Below are 20,795 nucleotides of genomic sequence, written 5' to 3' on the forward strand. Positions count from 1 at the left end.
AGTGGAGACTATTTCAAGAGGAGTGTTATTTTTGCTGGTAACAGAAAAAGAGTTTTATCTAGGGTAATAATTTTAGAGGGGAAAAATAACATTAGTTTATTTTTAGTTAATTTAGTGCTAGATGGTTTTCTAGCATCCATTGATCTGTGGAGGAGAAGGCATCTTGGGTTAATTTTATTAGCACAGAAGTGAAGGTTGCAGAGCAGATTATTGTCGAGTTGTCCATGTATTGGATGATGTTAGCATTAGGGATGGCATGATAGAAGTCATTGATGAAAATATTAAATAGAAGTGGGCTTGGAATTGAGCCTTGGGGCACACCTGTGAGTGTGCTTTGGAATGGTGAAATAGCTTGCTTCCACTTAACTGCTTGTTGCCTATTCGATAGGTAACTGGTGAACCAGTTAATAGACGAGTGGGATAGATTTAGTTTAGAGAGTTTAGTAAGAAGAAGGCTATGAGAGATGGTATTGAAGGCCTTATAGAGGTCTAGGAGGAGGGTATAATTTTATATATGTATATAGTTACAATATTACAAAATAAATGTTAGTACAAATGAAAGATTTTTACGCACGAATGAACCTATAAAACAAAGTAAGGGGGTCTTATCCCTCTTTACCACAGAAACAGCTTTGTTGCAGGAATGAACATCATTGTGTATGCAAGCAAGTTGCAAATCATCCACAGTATTAACAAGACATATTGCACTTGTACACGTCTGAGTTGTTTGTACATGTGTTAATTTCAGCTGTAGTGCAATGAATGATCACACAACCATTTATGACTATTGTTTGCAGCAATGCAGCTCTGTCTTATCTTTGTAAGATGTTAATTCTTCTCTTATCTGAGCAGTAGTCTGACACATGTAGACTGTAAAACATTTTTATCATCACCTCAAAATATATGAGAATATTAAATGGCAATAATATACAGTTTCCAAAAAAGGCAGGGGAGTTTGAATATTACTGAACAGAAACTGAGAAGTGTTGCTGCTTAAAAACTTGATACAATTACTTCTACACTTTGTAAATGTTGCCTGGCTGAAACATCCACTGGAGGTAAGGGAGTCTGACTGGTCCTTGGGTTTTCCTGCTCCCCACCAGTTCACAGTTGCACTCCATTAGAGACAAACACTGAGAGACTGCTTGCACTATCTTTTCACCTGCTACAGAGAGCCAAGAATTTGGGATTCAGCAATTCAAATGAGTTCATGCCTCATTTGCTTAATCATTGTGCTCACAGGCCTGACTCTACACTATAAATAGGTAACCATGTAGCTAGGGAACCTGAATGTGAGGAGAGCTGTGTATGTGGATAGCATACAAGAAGATTGCTATTACTTTGGATTTATCTGCACAGAAGACTACTGATTGTGATAGGGCATGACTGATTGTTTCAGTTATATACTGGATTTGCTTGCATGTAACTAGGAAAAATATTTATATATCTATGGATGGTTCTACTTTACATGAAAGACATTTCAAAATGTCAAAGACCATATGGCCGAGATCATATGATCAACATTTGAAACGTCGAACATGTAAAGAACAAAAAAAAAAAACAACAAACACTCACATTAACAATCTGCCCCCCACACCCCCATAACTTAAATATACCAACTCCGAGATCACACTACAGTGCAGGAATGTAAATCTTTCCATTCCATGCTGTAAGGCAATGCCGGTTCCACATGGTCGGCATTTCAAAAGTTGATCATATGGTCTCGGCCATATGGTCTTCAACATTTTGAAATGTCGACTATGTCAAGGGGACCCCTATGGATATATATCATCATCATCATCATCATCAGTCCCATTTTTTCCATTTTTTTCTATATGGGGTTGGGGTATCATGTTAACTGTTGCTAACGCTCTCAATTCAGTGCCACACTTCTGCCTTCTTCAACACTCATGCCTGACTGTCACAGATCTTCTTTCACACAATCTATCCACCTCTTTGCTGGACATCCTCACTTCCTCTTACCTTCTTCCTGTCTGTCCCAAATCTTCCTCACCAGATTGCCTTCTGCTTTTCTGGACATGTGTCCAAACCACCTTAATCTGTTCTGTTTGATCATTTCAGCAATTGGAGCTACTTTGGCTTCTGCTCTTATGTCCTAATTTCTTCGTCTGTTCCACAGTGTCCATCCTACCACCCTTCTCAGGCACTTCATTTCCATTACCTCTAGCTTCTTCAACTGTTCTGCCTTTACTGCCCAGGTTTCTGTACAATACAGTACTACTGGTTACACCACTGTCTTGTAGATCTTACTTTTCAGCTGCTTTGGCATTCTTTTGTCATAGATTATGCCTAACACTCTATGCCAGTTGGCTGCAGCCCCTCTGATTCTAGCTTTGACCTCTTCATTCAAACTTCCCTTCTCCTCAACCACCCTCCCAGATACCTGAAGCCATTTACCTTTTCCACTATCTTCCCTTCTATCTCTGTTCTTAGCTTCTTCTGATTTTCCCAGTTTACTGCCATTACCACAATCTTATCTGTGCTTAGTTTCATCTCATGTGCCTTCAGTGTTGCATTCCATTCTTCTATCCTTTGCTGAAGTTCTAGCTCAGAGTCTGCTTGTAGTGCCACATCATCTGCATACACCAACTTTGTTGATCTGTCCCCTCTGACCTGTTTGCTAATGTAGTCCATCACCAGTACGAAGAGCAGTGGGCTCAGAGCTGACCCCTAGTGTACACCCACTCCCACTGGGAACCCCTTTGTGAGGCCAAACACTGTTTGTACTTGAGTCATTGGACCCTTGTACATAACTTGCACTAATTCTACCATTGTTTCTGGGACTTCAAACCACAGCAGTACTGCCCAGATCAACATTTCTGGGACCTTGTCATATGCTTTCTCCAAGTGTAGGAATGCCCAGTTGGACTCTCTCCTCATCTCTAGCTTCTTCTCAATTATCTGTCTCACTGTAAACATTGGATCAATCGTGCTGCATACTGATCTGAATCTAAACTGTTCATCTCCCATCTTACATTCTACTTCTCTGTGTATCCATTTATCAATCACCGTCTCCAGAACTTTCATGTAATGTGATAGGAGTTATATATATATATATATATATATATATATATATATATATATATATATATATATATATATATATATATATATTTATATATATATATATATATATATATATATATATATATATATATATATATACACACACATCAGCAAATGCAACTTTTATCTGTATGCACTTCTTAGAATTTATTGATGGAATAGGCATTTTGTTAGGGCATTTTACTTAGATACACTGCCTTATTAACTTTCATCACAAGTGTTACAGTTACAGCTATTGCTCTTTACACTCTTTTATGTTACTTCAGTGAAATGTAAATGTTCTATACTGTCGATAACACAGGGATGTTAACCTTCTAGGATAGCCCATAACCACCTCCTGGGGACTGCTGGCCACATTTGAAGGTGACTGGCAATAGCATAAAAAGGACTGTTCTGTGGTAAATGTGTAGACATGTTTTGGGGCAGTTTGAAAGCACTTATAACAATTGACTGATGTGTTATTCCTTGTTTGGTACAAAATGTCATTTGCCTGTTGTTTTGAGGGTGGGTAGTCAAGTTCCATTTCAGTGTTGTCACAATCAAAAAACATTTTTACTGAGGCTTGCTTTACCATTGCTAGTCCTTGTTTTGGATCAGAGTTTGGTTTGTGTGCTACTGTGATATGTTACAACCGGGTCTATATTAGAATATCGAAAGATGTAAACACCGAATGTTTAAATGTCGAACTATATTCAGTGAAAGCTGAAAACAACGAACATACAGAACAGCGAATTTTTTCCTAGGGAAAAAATTTGCTGTTCCAAAACACATACACACAACACAAGCACACCAAACAAACAGCAATCCACACACATACACCTAAAATCTTACACCTAACCCTACACTAAACTATACACACACCACTAACTATCCACTTACCTTAACCCAAACCCTAACCCTAAGGTCCGTCACTATCGCACACTCACCCGTGCCCTAACCCTAACTCACCTACCCCACCCTAACCCTCACGTCCACACAATCACACACTTACCTGACCTGCACCCTAACCCTAATTCACCTAACCCACCCTAACCCTAACATCCACACAATCGTGCACATACCTAACCCGCGCCCTAACCCTAACTCACCTAACCCACCCTAACCCTCACATCCACATAATCGCACACATACCTAACCCACACCCTAACCCTAACTAACCTAATCCACACTCAATTGCACACTTACCTGAACCCAACCCGTAACTTTCCACCACAGTGCTAAAAATACCGAAGCAACAGAAATCGACAACCGAATTTGGTTTTCTGTTGCTTTGATATTTTCAGCTTTCGCTGAATACAGTTCGACATTTAAACATTCGGTGTTTACATCTTTCAATATTCTAATATAGACCTGTTACAACCATATAACCCTTCTTTATATATGAATAACTGAAGTTTTTGTTTCTCCAGTGGGTAATATGGAAAAACTAATAATATATCTTGTATCTAAATAGGACGTTTAAACAGGACATTTAAAAGCCTCTGTATCATCGCCCTTTATATCCCACCCAGAAATAACATCTCACCCCTTGAAGACATACTCCAATGGGTCTCGGCTGAAATTAACCATGAAACTTACATACTAGGTAATGTAACCATCAACTGGAATAAAATAAACAGTCCCATATCCTCCCTGCCCATTAACTTCTTTAACTTTACTCAAGTAACCCACTCTATCACCAGACTCAATAAAATAAATCCCCCAGGATCCACTCTTGACTGGGTTTTAGTCACCCATCCAAATAAAATTACCAGCTCTGGCACCATCCCTGACTCTGTTAGTGACCACCTCCCAGCTTTCATTTACCATGCAAACACCTCCCATCCACACCAACATCAATATATTCAGACCCGCAACCTTAGTAAATTTGACCCCAAAACCTTCTCTAACTATCTCAAACAAATGAATCGGAACATTCTAAAAACCCTTCCACTCGATAAAGCCACAGACCACTTTAATTCTACTTTCCTAGATGATCTAAATTCCCTAGCTCTACCAAGGAAAAAAAGAATAAAAACTATAACTGCCCCTTGGCTAACCAAAGAAACAAAGCAAATCAGGCTTCAAAGAGACACATTCTGGAAGCTTTACCAAAAGCATAAACTTCCCGAAACCCTTCTCCAATATACAAAGCTCCGTAACTTTGCAAAAACACAAATCTTCAAAGACAAAAAATCCTACTACACTAAGCTACAGTCCAACCATGCCCAAAACTCTAGGCTTTTTGAAACTCCATAAACTCACTGCTCAACTCAGGCTCCAAAAATAACCCCTGTCGGGACCCAAGTAAATCTGACCTTGATTTAGCCACAGTATTCAACTCTTTCTTTATAGAGTCAATATCCGATCAAACGAAAACTTTTCCCAACAACGACCCATCTCTCCAACATTCCACCTCATCTAAGTCCCCAAATAATCCCCCCCATGTTTGAGCTTAAACCTGTCTCCACTAACTAAGTAAAAATACTTCTATCCAAATTTAAACCCCTCTCCAATGCACCTGACAACATCCCCTCTTCCTTTCTCAAGTCTGCTGCAGATGGTATAGCTCTCCCAATTAGTATCCTAATTAATAGATCCATAAAGAAATCCTATGTCCCTTAACTCTGGCATTCTACCTTTATTCTTCCTCTCCACAAGGGAGGCCAAAACACTAACATTTCAAACTTCCACCCTATAGCTCTTCTCTCGCCAATCTCCAAAATCCTAGAAAAATGCATCCACCTCCAACTTATGCCTTTTCTGACTAAAGACCAACTTCTTACCCCTACAAAACATGGCTTCTGACCAGGACATAGCACCATAACAGCTCTACTCTCATTCTTAGAAACTGTCAATCAAGTCCTAGATTCTGGGGACTTGGTATCCACAGTGCTCCTAGATCTCTCTAAAGCATTCAATACTGTTTCCCATGAGTGTTTTGGAAGAGATTTAGGTTTGAGAGGTGACTTAGATGGCTAAGTCACCTCTCAAACCTAAATCTCTTCCAAAACACTCTTTCCTGGTTCTCAAGCTATCTGTTAGATAGATCTTAGGCTGCAAAATGGAAAAAAGGCACCTCAACTTTCTTACCCACCCCTACTGGAGTACCACAGGGTTCCATCCTCGGACCAATGCTGTTTAATATCTTTATCAATAACTTTCACTCTGCTATTCCTAATGCCAAAGTCATCCAATATGCAGATGACTCTACACTTGTCTGCTCTGCCTCTGACCTCCCTGAACTAATATCTAAAACTCAGACTGCCTTCTCAACTACTGAGATCTGGATGTGCCAAAATCACCTTTCTCTCAATGCTAACAAATCTAAAATACTACTATTCACACCCTTAAAATATTTCTCTCTTGATAAAAATTCCTTCCAAGTCCTTAGCCAGAGCAACTCTCTGATCAAAGTTATTCCTTTGTCAAACTACTCGGTGTAAATATAGACAAATATCTCAAGTTCGATATCCATATTCAGCAAAATATAAAGAAAATCCACCAAAAACTAGGTATGCTATACAGAAACAACCACTTCCTCTCTACTTCTAACAAGCATACTCTGGCCTCCTCTTCCCTCCTTCTCTCCAATCCCTCAACTGGTTAGAATTCACAAATTACCTGGACTTCCTCCAGCTCACTACAGCACATAGACTAATATTTAATCCAACCAAATGCCCTGCTCTAACTAACATCCTTCCTCCATACACCCCAAACAGAACTCTCAGATGTGAACACCAAAACTTAATTACTGTCCACAAACCTAAACATCCTGCTGGACAACTTCTCCTCTCCTTCTCTTTAGGTAAGAAATGGAACTCTCTCCCTTCCACACTAAGGGCAATGTCAAACATAAACAACTTCAAAACTCAGCTTTACACCTACCTCTCCTCCAAACTGAAATGTAACTGCATTCTCCCTACCTAGAACTCTTTAACAAAAGCCCCTGGAAGGGTATCCTCCTGAGTTCCTAAGCACCTTATAGCTGGCTATAACCTTCTATGGCTAATTTCCATACGATCTATCACACTCTGTAAATATTGTAAATAGCTTTTGATTTTTTAATTTGTTAAACTGTATCTGCACAATATTTTTCCACTATGGGCAATATTGCTCACGCTTTGTATTATTTGATATGTATTTGTACTTATACTTTTATTTTTATTGGACTGCTATCTTTACTGTAATCTATTTCATGGAGCTTTTCTCCCTGGGCCTCCACTGAAAACGGGCTCTCTGGGCCCAGTGGACTTCCCCGGTAATCAAACTGGAGATAAATAAATAAATAAAATGTGATATTTATGTGTAACATCCTTTTGTGTTTTATGTCACCTAGGACTATGGTACCCAAGTATCCCAATCCCTGCAACCCCCCTTCATTGACTCTGAGAATGATGCCAAGCTTTTCATCAGCATGTTGCCTTTCTGCTTGAGAGAGGTCATGGGGATATGTATGGAAGATGCAAATTTGGAACCATCTAGCGAATGTCAATGCTGTTGGGGAGAGCGCAGCATGACATATGATCTTGTGCATCATAGGGCCACTGATATGATTTCATCGGCCCAGAGGAGAGCAGCTGCAGTGGCCCATGGACAGTTTACTAATGGGGGTATGCCTGCTACAGAGCAACCACTGACACCAAATGAAGAATTCCTGTCAACTGTCAGGGATCCAGAGAGCTCAGTGGAAATTCCACAACACCATGTGATTGATGTTGGTGCTCCTATTTCAGGGAGGACAAGTATGTCCCAAAAGGAACTTCCAGGTAGGCTTACTTGTGTCAATTTTTAAAAATTTCTTGTATAGTAAAATAATGAAAGCATAGTTAAGTTGGTTTAATAATTTTTTTTGGGGGGGGCTACAGTCTTGGCCCATTGGGAGGATTTATATATTCTAGAATCACCCTTTAGAGATTTTTGGGCCCTATATGGACATTTTTTGGACAATCTGGTATTATTCTGGAGAGGAAGTGAAGACAGGTTACAATGTTTTGTTGAACAGATTCATGAGACAACATCCTTTTTGAAATTTACCGTGTCTGTACATAGAGACATACTTCATTATTTAGATGCCTCCATTAAAAAAAGATTATAGCAAAAAAATCATGGAGCTGCACACATGTCCATATAGGGCCTCGGAGGAAATGCTTAAGGGTTGTAGATGTGGCACAAACTGACATGCGTGACTGCCTTCACCACATTGCTGATTCAATGGATTGGATGAATGACACATTGGAATGGGTGGTGTCTGTGATGGAACATCTGCAAGGAGGGGGACAGCATCCATATGGGCATAGTTCAGCCACATGATTTGATGTTAGCCAACATGGCTGTGCCTGATCACGCTTTTGTAGTGGCACTACTTTCACTGTGGTTGAGGTGTCGACACCTACATGTGACAGGCCATGGGGTCCTGGTCCTGCGTGTACTCGTGAGGAGAGCTCAAAGATTAAAGCTTAGGGATACGTAAGTCTTTTGTCTGATGCTCAATGTGCATAGCTGACTTAGTGCTTAGTATATCTGTGTTTGTGATCCTGTTTTGCAAATTGTACTGCTTTCTTACAGGTTTTTGTAATGTGTACATTCCTTCCAACCTTTTAGACCAACAAAGCTGGACTAAGCCTTAGATAAAAGTGTGACAAAGCCTCAACAATGGGTAGAGTTTTTAAAAATTGTGGTCTTACAAATTTAGACAGTTGTTAGAGTAACAGGTTTCACATTAGTAATTTTTCTTTTTTGTGAGGAATATGAAGTCTGAAATTTAAATGTGTGTCACTATCTTCTAACTTCACTCTTTAATGATTTCTCAGCACAAAAGTATGAGATCAAACTGTGGACATTCAGATAAATCTGTACATTTTAAAAGTATGAATGTGTGAATCTTTGATACATGAGACATAGCTGATAGTGGACACATATTCACTTTAGTCACTGCTGTCATAGCTTGATGAAATTGCAATAAAATTCACCCACCTTTTACATCACCAAGTAACAGTATTCATGGTAATACTATTCATTTGTATTCACAGACATTTTTTTTCTATTCCAGGTTCAACACTTACCTTGGAAATCCATCAGTTGCAAGAGTTTTAGTTCAGAGCTGACTTTCTCTCTGATGCTAGCAGTACACAGGCATTACATGGGTAATTAAAGGTTGTGAGCATTGCCTGACATCAATATTACTGTATGCATGTGCATAGGATGAAGACGTCGGCTCTTTAGGTGGTGAGTGTGTGTGCTAATCATTGCCTTTTGGCCAGTGCAAGAGCATATTATGCATGCCTATGCCTGCCTACACCAACAGTGGCTGCTGGTTCCCCCTCTGACTCATCACCTTTGTATGGCTGTGGTGACCTTGCCAGTGGTGGTGGGATGTGTGGCCCTTCCCCCTCCTTTTCCTGCTGAAGCTGCTTTCTCAGGATAATGTTCTGAAGCATGGTGCAGACGGTGAATATTTCAGCACATGTATGGGAATTGTACTATAGAGCTCCCCAGATGTATCTATGCAGCTGAACTGTGACTTCAGCAGCCCAAACACACACGCTACAATATTTCTTGTTAGAGCGTGTGCATCATTATAGCATTCTTCAGTTGGTGTGTTTACATTTCTGATGGATGTCATCAACCACGGTTCCAGTGCATAACCTGCATCCCCCTGTAAATGACTCAGCGAGATATCCCCCCTAGTAAACATCTCATACAGTTGACAGTTGTGCCAAATACTTGAGTTGTGGGGACTGCCTGGGTTGCCAGAACACTCATTCAGGATGATTCCCTTAGCATTACACATGACCTGGCAGTTAATGGAGTGATAGCCCTTTCTATTTATGTACATTTTCCCCTGTTCCCCAGGTGGTGCTTTGATTTCTACATGTGTACAGTCTATGGCACTCAGGACTTCAAATTAGTGTGCCATAGGGTAGAACTCCTGCATAGTTCTGGCTCTGTCCTCAGGTGTATGGAGGAAGATATATGTACCGACTGGAATAGTGTAGCATAGCATTCAGGAATTGATGGAGGATCCTGGATGATGATGCCTGTGACACCCCCAGCATGTCCTCTGTCGGTCTTTGGAAGGTTCCTGTAGCTAAAATTTTAAGTGCTACACATACCTGGGATTGGTTCACCTCAGTTTGTCCTTGCTCTCAGTTGAAGACAACAAGAGGTTGCAGAGTTTCAGAAGTATGTCTCTATCTACCCTGTAGCACTCTACAGTTTCCACCTCATGCAGATTGTGAATGTTAAACAGGGTAAAACACCCTTCTCCTTCTTGGCCATGGTCTATTAGCAGCAGCAGCAGCATATACTTGAGGCTGCTGCACATACATATGAATAAGAGCCACAGTAGTCCCTAACATTCTTAACATGTAGCCTAGTTTCCATGACTGTATTTCAATAGGTTTTGGAATATGCAGGTGAAACCAGCACTGAGTCTACACGGTTGCTTTATAGCTTGTTAAATACCTGCTCCATCTTGGATTGCTTGATTAGCAAACAATTCAGCTGCTTATGCTGTAATTAGCATGTCATGATGTTTACAATGTTTGTGCTGAATACAAAATGGTGCGTTATCATGTGTGCATGTCGCATACAGTTTTAGCAGATTGTGTAGACTTTATTGAATCTTCAGTCTAAACTATTTTGAAGGTGAGTAAAAATTTCTTATTTTAACTACATGTCTGCAGAGGGTCTATATCATATAATCGAAAGCTGATAACTCCGAAGCACGAAACCACGAACTCCAAACCTCGAAAGCTGACAACATTGAATCCACCAAAAAACCCCGTAATTACCCAAAACAAAAAAAAAACACTCTATGCAGGGGGGCAACCCCCCCCCCACTACTTAAATATACCAACTCCGAGATCTCACTACAGTGCAGTAAAGGGAAATCTTCCCTCGATGGCGATCTCCGTTCTACGGTTCAATCTTTTTGATTTTTGAGGTTTGAAGTTCGGAGTTTTGTGCTTCGGAGTTGTCAGCTTTTGAGCTTATGATATACACCCGAATGCAGATTTTTTTCTAAATACAATATACAGACACAACATGACATTATAACAACCAACACAGTGACACTGCTCACAGATGCAGAGGTAACTCGGAAACTGGGTTTTAATGGTTAGAACTCTAAATACAACGTGTTCCAGCAGTAATAAATCTCATTATTTAAGGATAGTAAAGGATTCCATTTCATTGCTGAAGGATATATATGAAATTTTTTTTTCCAAACCCTGATTAGTTTTATGCAACATTTTATGCTAAAAATCTGCAACATAACTGACACTTGAAGAGTTCTACATAGCAGATATTAAAAAAAAAATCATACAAAATGTCATCTGAAACATACATTTAATCAATGCAGCATTTTAGATAACTAAAATTTAAACAGATCCAAAACAATTACAAATTAATCAATTTAAGAGCATTCAAAATAGTTAAATAAAACAAATGTAAATCACACCAGAAAGAAGCACTAAACATCACAAGACAATCATAAAAAAAATTGAAAATAGGTAAAACTTGCTAAAACTTTCTTTTACACACACACACACACACACACACACACACACACACACACACACACACACACACACACACAAACACACTACACACAATAAGTATATACTCTTTCCGATTTGGATACAGCAGATATTTGTTTCACTGAGAAGGGTCTATTAATAACACTTGTATTCATGCCACTATTGATTATTTATACAATATTCTTGTAAGTGCAGATATCAAGCTTATTGATTACTCAGTGCTGAATCTCTCACTTTCTTCATCTTTTTCACCATCTTTTTCTACCTGTTGCACATCATACACATACTGCATATACACAGACATAGGCAGGCGCACACATGCATGCACGTACGCACACACAGACACACATACACGCACTCACCCATCTTTCAGACACACATAAACCCACACTTTCATACATGAAACTAATCACTGGTAAGCCACATTGTGGAAGTACTGAAGTCGTTCTTTTTTTATTGGAATCAACAAAGCATAATTTAAATAGACAAAGATAGGTACAGCTGAAGCAGTGAAAAGTGGAATTAACAATAGGGAGTGACAGATTCCATAATACCCACTGACAACAAAATCTTAAATCTTTCCTTGATGACTCTTTATGATGAGATATTTTTAACAACAAGGATTAAAGAACTTACATCCTATGACGTCTGAATTGCTGATACTTGCATTGACTATTCCAGACAAAATTGTAGGAAACCTGCTGACAGAGAACTTGTAGGGTGAAGACAGAATTTCGTAATTAAATCCATGTATCATATAAATAATCTAACCCGTATGATGATGGAATACTTTAAAGTATTATAGGCACTCCTGCTGACAATAAATTTATTTTGATATTAAAGTCTAGGCAATAACCTGCTAATAAATCACCGTCGGTATTTTAGTTACTATAAACAGGGATCCTGGAGAACTGAAGCAATGCTTCTACTTTTTGTAGGTTGATTTTTCTTTTAATATATTTCTGGAGTATATAGCTTTAGTACTTGCATGTCCTCAATGCATACCTCTCAACTGTTTCTGATTTTGCAAAGCTACCCAGATTTTGCCTCATATTTTTGCCTTTTCGCTCATATTTTTTTTTCACTTTTCTAGTAAATTACTGATTATTGCAGTCAGGCAATAATGCCGGATGGTAGAGTATTATACTTATTATTCAGAAAGTTTATGCTGATGCAAACAAAGTAATATTTAAAAATTATCCCTAATTTTAGACCTTTGCCCCCCCTCCCCATTACTTTTGGCTTTATCCAGGATTCTTAAGCAAAGAAACGGAGAAACATGCTTCAATGTACATTTTTGGCAATATAGCAAAGAAGCCTAAAACTGAGCTGCTGATCAGCTTTATCTCATAACCCAGGGTTTGGTATCCTAAATCTCTACCTGCATTCTTCATGAGCAATTCACTTAATCAGACAATGACCAGACTCCTTAATGAAGGGAAGTGCTTACATCTGATGAGCTTCCTCATTTAACAAACTAAAAAAAAAGATTGCTGTAAATTGGCATAAAGTTGCAGAAATAATTATTGATGGCAGGAAAATGGTGCATAATTGATAAATTATTGAAAATAATGAAATATGTAGTACAAAATAAATTTGCCTTGATCACAGATTAGACAACATTTTTTCAGTTATATAACTTCAGAATTTTGTAGGTTTCTATTGTAAATGGTTTGCCATTCATATGGGTTACAGAAGTATCATTGCAAGGAAAATTTCTTATGGTTTACATAAAACACTTCCATTTTTTTTTCTTCAAGGATCGTAATTTCAAAGTGGTGCCATTTTAAAATACTTTCTTATACTATACGCAGTCTTAAAATGTAATAAACCAAATGTTGCATCAGGCAGTGGAAATATAGCATTCTTGCTGGAAATGTACATATCAGTGGACCATGACAGAACAGTGGCTATAACACTGAGTGGCAGGTCCTGTTATGATATTGATAAACAGAAGCAGAAGGAAGTGTTGCATGCCACTTAAGTAAAAGGAAGCCACAATCTTTTGCTTCCCAAGTTCTATGGTTCCACAGAAGTACCCAGCTACATACCCAGACTTCAGCTGCTACCATTTACTAAATTCCTGGAACATATTATTTATGAACAGGCCACACATTTCAGTAGTAGCAATTTTCTCTTTATGGACATTTAGCATGGATTCTGGCCAAGATATGGATGATGTCTTGTTTTCCATGACTGAATGACTGCATATGTTGAATAATGGTATATATGCACTTAATGTTGTGTGTTGTTTAGAGATCTAATGCCTATTCAATATGGCAAGCATTGTCTTCTTATCATTGTATTCTCACAGCTAACAAAGGAGTATCTGCAGCTGGTCTAGCTTATTAGCTTCTTGTAGGGTAGCAGTCTTATGGTTAGGTGGAGACAAGTTAAAACTTTCCACTCTAACTTAACTGTGGATGTGTGATGTAGGTTGAAGTTTAGCCTCTCATTTGTCTTCATTTTTTGTGAGCAGTTCATAGAAGCACTAGGGTAACACTATTGAGACAATTCTGTACCGCCATGTTAACTTGATTCCACATATAAACTAGAAAAAGCCCTGCCACAGGATTTTAATCAGCTGCAGTTTTCGTTGTTTAAATGTGTTAATATAAATCTTCTCACTTTCAGTTGTATTTAATGTTTTATACTCTTAGTAGCCAGTGAACTAACATTTAATCTAAATGCATTGATGGCACATAAGAAATCAAATTAGAAATGGAGAAGGTTGTACAAGTTGAAATAATACCTGAGAATGAATAGTTTTCTTACAGTAGATAAGAGCCTGTTGATATACCTTCGCTCTTCCATACCTCATTTCTCTATACAGATCTTTGAACTTTTTTCCTATCCAGATCAGTGGAGGCTTCAGGTTTCCTTACTTGCTAGGACACAATAGAGGAACAGCAGCTAGCTGGTGGGACACATGTAGGTCATCTGAAGACCCCCCCCAATAAAAGTATAGAATGCATAGGTAACAATTCATCTACAATCCATTATTAAACATTAATGCGCATTTCTCTATATTTCCCTATGAAAAAAGAATAAATGTCACAGTCTAATAACATTTTTACATAGTTAACATCTCCTGGCAGTATGCACGACACAGAGAAAAATTTGTTGATCTCAAGAATTATGGTGCTACATTGTAACAAATCAATTCGGTAGCTAACAATACAATGAAGTCAAAGAATGGCACAAAGACATTTTCGCCTTAGTAAAAATAGAATATCATAACACAAAGACAAGAACAGCAAATTGCACATGTTTTGAACTGATCAGAGATGTGTGTTTAATTTAAAACTTATTTCAGATTTTATAGAAAAAGACATTCATATCCACTTCACAAACAAAATACTTTAACACTGAAAAGAGACTTAGCATATAACAACAGTCAACTCCTCTTCCCTTGAAACTTCCATGAATTGAATACACATCTGGAAACCCATTAAACTACAAGAGACTTACTGGAATTTGCAGTCAAACAGCATATAGTGAAACATCAATTAGTGACTATATGAATGGTGAAAGAATTCAAAAGACAACCATGTAATGCATTTGCTAACAGCCTTCAACAGCCCACAGAACACAAGTATCTATTTTCAAGAGCAGCTCAGTACTGTGTGGTGAAGTGACTTGCTTGGAGACACACTGAAGACAAACAGATGTAGAGGAAATCAAATACTGTACTAAAGGAAGCAGTTCATTAACTCATCTGCACCAAGCACTAAACAGATTGATGTAACCCAAAGCAATGTATTTCACACTGTGTGCCTGTCAAAAACATGCTTAATTACAAATTAATTCATAGTTAATATTTTGAAATTAAACACATAGACTTCATGATGTTCAATCTATTCACAGTTTCAGGAATATCTAACACATAAGGACACCCCCAAGCTTGCAGCAATAGGTAACAATTTGCTTTAACTTTCATGGGACAATCCTGGTTTGAGCAAATGTTCTACAAAAACTATGAAATATTCCACATGAGCAAAACACATATTTTGAACTTTCGGTGAAGAGTGACAGGTATATAATGCCTTAACTAAAATAATTTAGCCATATTAAGAAACAGATGAAAATTAAACAACACATTGTGGCAATCCCAGACAAATCAAGTAAGAATGATGAGGAAGAAAATTTAACACTTTTATAATAGGATCACCGTCTGTGTCCATGAACTCTACAGATTACCCTGACTCGGTGGAATGGCATGTATTAGAGATAGTTTGAGGTTGCTGTCTTAAGTATATTGAGCACTATACAACTAAAGTTAGACTGCCACATATACATTTAAACGAATTTATAGTATTTCAGGTGTGTTGTTTGTTTCTGTTTTATATTAAAAATCATTTTACACATGCATAACTATGAAGTCTTTGATTTGTAAGTTAAAATTTTATTTTATTTTGCTTTATTTGTAATTTGTATATTATGGTAGAGCACTAATCCAATGGTCCAGTTTCAGACTCAACCTGGCTCAATGACAAAAAAAAATAAAATAAAATGAGTAGACGTGTATATAATGGTTATGGAAAATACAGCAAAGGAAGCAAAATACAGTAATTAAATTAAATGAGATCTTTAAAAAGCATTATACAGTGATTAAATTAAAACATAGCATTAAACAGCAGTAAGGAAGAGAACAAAGACAAAAGAAGAACAGAACTGATACAGGATAGGTAGATAAGTACTGAAGAATGAAAACAAGGTAAGTGAAGTAATGAGCAACAGTAAAAGGACAGAGGTAATTATGGGGGATTATGAGAGTGGTAAAATGGTTAGGGGGAATACAGGGGAGATGCAATGCTGGGAATGAATTATAGTTAGGGAATGAGTTGCAGATAAGAAAGGTTTTAACGTATCTTAAAAGTGTCACTGCTGTTCAAATGAAACAAGTTATGTTGGGCCTCCTTGGAGAGGTAGGATTTGAGATGAGCTCTGAATGTAGAGAAATTAGTAAGATAAGTTGGTGCAGTATATAACCATTGATATTTGATCTCTGTCAATGAGTGTTAGTTAGAAATGTAAGCTGATAACTTCATTTTTTAAAGGCTCAAGCCACCCCAACTGGGAGTTAAATGTAAACACTGAAAAGAACTGCACTGGAGGGAATTAGTTAATATAGAACCTGAACGAGAATGATTTCTCAGGCAATAAGACGTTTTTTTTGAGTTTTGCAGCTAGGTCTGGAAAGGTATCTAATTGTAAAAGATTAAATAGTTGTGACAATAGTAGAAGATGGGCATGTTGAGAAACAGGCAGCAATTTATCTTTTTGATTGGTAGTACAGTGCTGTTCATGGAAGGGGAGTAAGTAATGAAACATCGGATTTTGTTGGTGAGGGTTTGCAGAGCTTTAGTATTCATTTTAGAAGTGATTGTAAACAGGGCTAGACCATATTCTAGTTGGGCCAGTAGAATGTATTTTCTAATTTCTGGTCCAAAAGCAATTTTATTAAATCATGTGTTTAGTTTTTGATGTGTGTGGCTGGAAGTTTAATGACTGGTATAACCAGATATCAAGATATTTAAAAGAAGTGGTTGGGATTCATAATTTCTTGGAGATTTTGGATGTTGGAAAGATTCTACATGGTCCCAAATGGCATTTTGCTTTTTCAGGTATTTAATACTAGCTTGTTGTTCGCAGGTTAATGGTTAAGTGTATACATGGTGGTTTTTTTCAACATGGCTTTGGATGCTGGAAAGGAAGGGGCAAGAATGGAAGATGACCATATTGTCTGCATATAATAATATGGGTAGCTGGAATAAAACACAGGGAAGTCTGTTAATAAAGATGAAAGAGAGAAGGGGGGGGGCAAGGATGGAACCTTGAAGAATACCTTTTGATAATGGTGAGACTGGGTAGCTCAAAAGTCCAGTCTTAACCCTGCAGCATTGATTATGAAGACATTCTTGAAACCAAAGGGAGGCTTACTCCCATACGGATCATCTGGGTTAGTAATAAAGAGTGGTCAACCAAATCAAAGGCTTTGCTAAGTTCTATGACTACACCATCTGTAAGATTCCCATTATCCATGCTAGTAAATATTTCATTGCTGAGAGTTCAGAGTGCAGCCATAATGCTATGGCCAGACTAGAATCCCAGATATTTAGAGGGCAGAAATCAATATTGTTTGATGTGTCTAGAGTGCTAGAAATAAATAACCTTTTCAAGAATTCTCTCTAAAGTTGGAAGAAGTGAAATTGTGAAATAGTGAGATGTGTTAGAACTTAAGGCTTAGGCTACTTTGGTGTGGGTTTGACAAGAACTGTTTCCCCTATCAAGGTATATAGTTTTTAGAGATTATATATGTCATGGAGATGGATTGTAATGTAGTCATTACAATAGCAGATTAACCCTGGCAGTAGGTTGTAAGACCCAAATAGTTCATTACAATAGTAGATTAACCCTGGCAGTAGGTTGTAAGACCCGAATAGTTCATTACAATAGTAGATTAACCCTGGCAGTAGGTTGTAAGACCCGGATAGTTCATTACAATAGTAGATTAACCCTGGCAGTAGGTTGTAAGACCCAGATAGGCTGTTAAAAGAAATTTTTATTGAGAAGAAGCCCAGTGTCTTTGGAATGGATTTGTTTGAAGCAGAATACTGGAGTAGGGAGGTGATGGGATAGAGACTGAAGTACTGAATTCTTAAAGCAAGTCTAAGGGGGAAAACTGAACTGGAGTGAAGGGTATTGAGAGAGGTTAACCTGTCTGGGAGTGGGGAGACTAATGGCAGGTATGAAGAATGTGTTCCCTACACAAGCGTTTTGGTTTGTGTACCAAAGAGTGCATCTTAGGTTTGCAGCACTATCTACAGTAGGTAAATAATAAAATATCAACTTGATGTGATGGATAGTTTCAGGAGCATTTCTCCTTCAGTGCCTTTAGACAATGAACTCTTTCTAATACAATAAAGACAACGAACAAAATGAAAATAATGAAAGTAATGCCTGCCTTCCATAACATGAATGTTTGTATGGAAGCCATTTACATCACATACCACTTGCTTATATGGAAACCATCTAGGAACTGCAAGTATTTCTCCTGCAGACAGATGGGTGTTACTTCTTACAGAAAATCTCCTTTTGCCCAGCATTAGTTTGTCTACACCACACCCTCTTCTTGCAGTAGATAGCACTCTCTGTTTTCATAACAAACCTTAGTGTATCAGCTCTGCCACAGTGCAGACATCTTTGGGGGTGAAGTGCCAGAATTAGTGAGTTCTTTATTTTCAGTTTCTAATATTTCACTATGTGTCATATTGCCAAATTGGTGCCATTGCACAATGAAGGTCAGATAGTATGTAAATGAGAATGTATGTAGCATAAGTTGTGAACTGTTTCCATATAGTTTGGTTATATGGTGATACAGTTCTGTGCCATAACTGAAACATATGAGAATAGCAGTCATCCACAGCATATTGCAGATAAGGAAAGGGTGAGGTCCTTTATTTATGTTGGATGTGGTGTATGGCATACTGGCTCACCTTCATTTGCCTGACAGTTCATTTGCCTGACAGAAATTTCAGGCAGCCCAATTGCCTGACAGTTCATTTGCCCGACGGTTCATTTGTCTGACAGTTCATTTGCCCGGCAATTAGAAAAAAGCAGATAAACGGTATATGTCCTTTTCCTCACAGTAGTGCGATCCTGGAGTTATACTATATAGTTGGGGGGGTGAGGGGCACAGCCCCCGGCGAAGCTCCCCACCTACTTTGGTTTTAGTGAACAATATAAAAACAAACTGGACAATATAAAACTAAAGTAGGTGGGGGGGCTTTGCCCCCCCCACCCCAACTATATATTCTAACTACAGGATCACACTACTGTGGGAAAAAGGACATATACTTTTTATTTGCCTTTTTCTAATTGTCTGGCAAATGAACTGTCAGGCAAATTGAACTGTCAGGCAAATGAACTGTCAGGCAATTGGGCTGCCTTAAATTTCTGTTGGGCAAATGAACTGTCAACCAAATGAAAGTGATCCAGCATAATTCATAACTTTATAACTATAACACTTACCTAAACTTTGCCATTTGGAATCTTGCATGAATCTTAAACACTGTTTATACATTTCTGTTTTCAGGTACCATGTATAATATTTCTTTTCTCTCTCTCTCTCTCTCTGTTACTTTTCTTAATAGCAGTTTAATTATCTACTGCATCCTCAAGAATCCTCCTCCACTGGGTCAAAGTGCAGTGGTAGCATTGGCGCTTCACATCAAGAGGTTCTCTGGTTCAATTTTCGGCTAGGGTGCCTTTTGTGCAGAGTCTGGATGTCGTCCCTGCATTGGTGTGGGTTTTCTCTGGGTACTCCAGTTTCCTCCCATGTTACAAAGACATAAGTCTGGAGTGTTTCTCCTGGGCCTCCACTGAAAATTGGCTTAATTCCACATCGGACTTTCCCAGTAAACAGATGTTAAATTAAAGTATTTTATTTGACCCCTCCCGCCTGCACTGGTGCCATTCCTGATGATCAAGCAAGCCTAGAAGCAGATATCTGTCTATTAATGTTGGCCAGTGGAAAAGGTGTTAACTCATGGGTACATTATCATGCTAAGTGCTTCAAGGACATCTGTTATTTCTTAGCTTAATCCTCTCCTTCAGCAACCTGCCATTCAGACAACTGAGATGGAGACTGCAGCTTTACACCTATCCTGCATAATTTCTATTGCGCATGCTCCAAAGCCAAGTGTGGTGCATATCACAAGAATGCCTGCATCAACCCCAGCTACAGTGCAGAAAACACTTGACAGTCCAAGCATGCCACTAAGTTCTGTGTTCCCACATATCCATTAGGAGGCATCAGCATAGTAGATTATGCTAAACCTCTTCACCCAGCAATGGCAAGCCAACATCAGCCACTCACTTACACCCTCCCCTTTGTCTCTACCACCTAGACCCCAAAATAAGTTCAGAATTGTCTGATTTTCTGTCAGGGTTCCCTCTGTCTGCACCATGGCAATGACATTAGAATACAGAAACATTTTATCTGCCCTAGTTTAGCTACTCAGTCAAATAGACAGATCAAATGTAATAGCTACATTTTTCAAAATATTTTTTCTAATGTCCATGATTTCAATAAAAGTGTGATATTCAGGAAGCAATGTTTAAATTCAGTTTTATTATCTTAGCTTATCTTTATCTTATGCTAATAATACAAGGTAAACTGCT

The sequence above is a fragment of the Protopterus annectens genome, chromosome 13.part0 (assembly GCF_019279795.1).
Source record: "Protopterus annectens isolate FY-2018-M chromosome 13.part0, PAN1.0, whole genome shotgun sequence".
NCBI classification, from domain to species: domain Eukaryota; kingdom Metazoa; phylum Chordata; order Ceratodontiformes; family Protopteridae; genus Protopterus; species Protopterus annectens.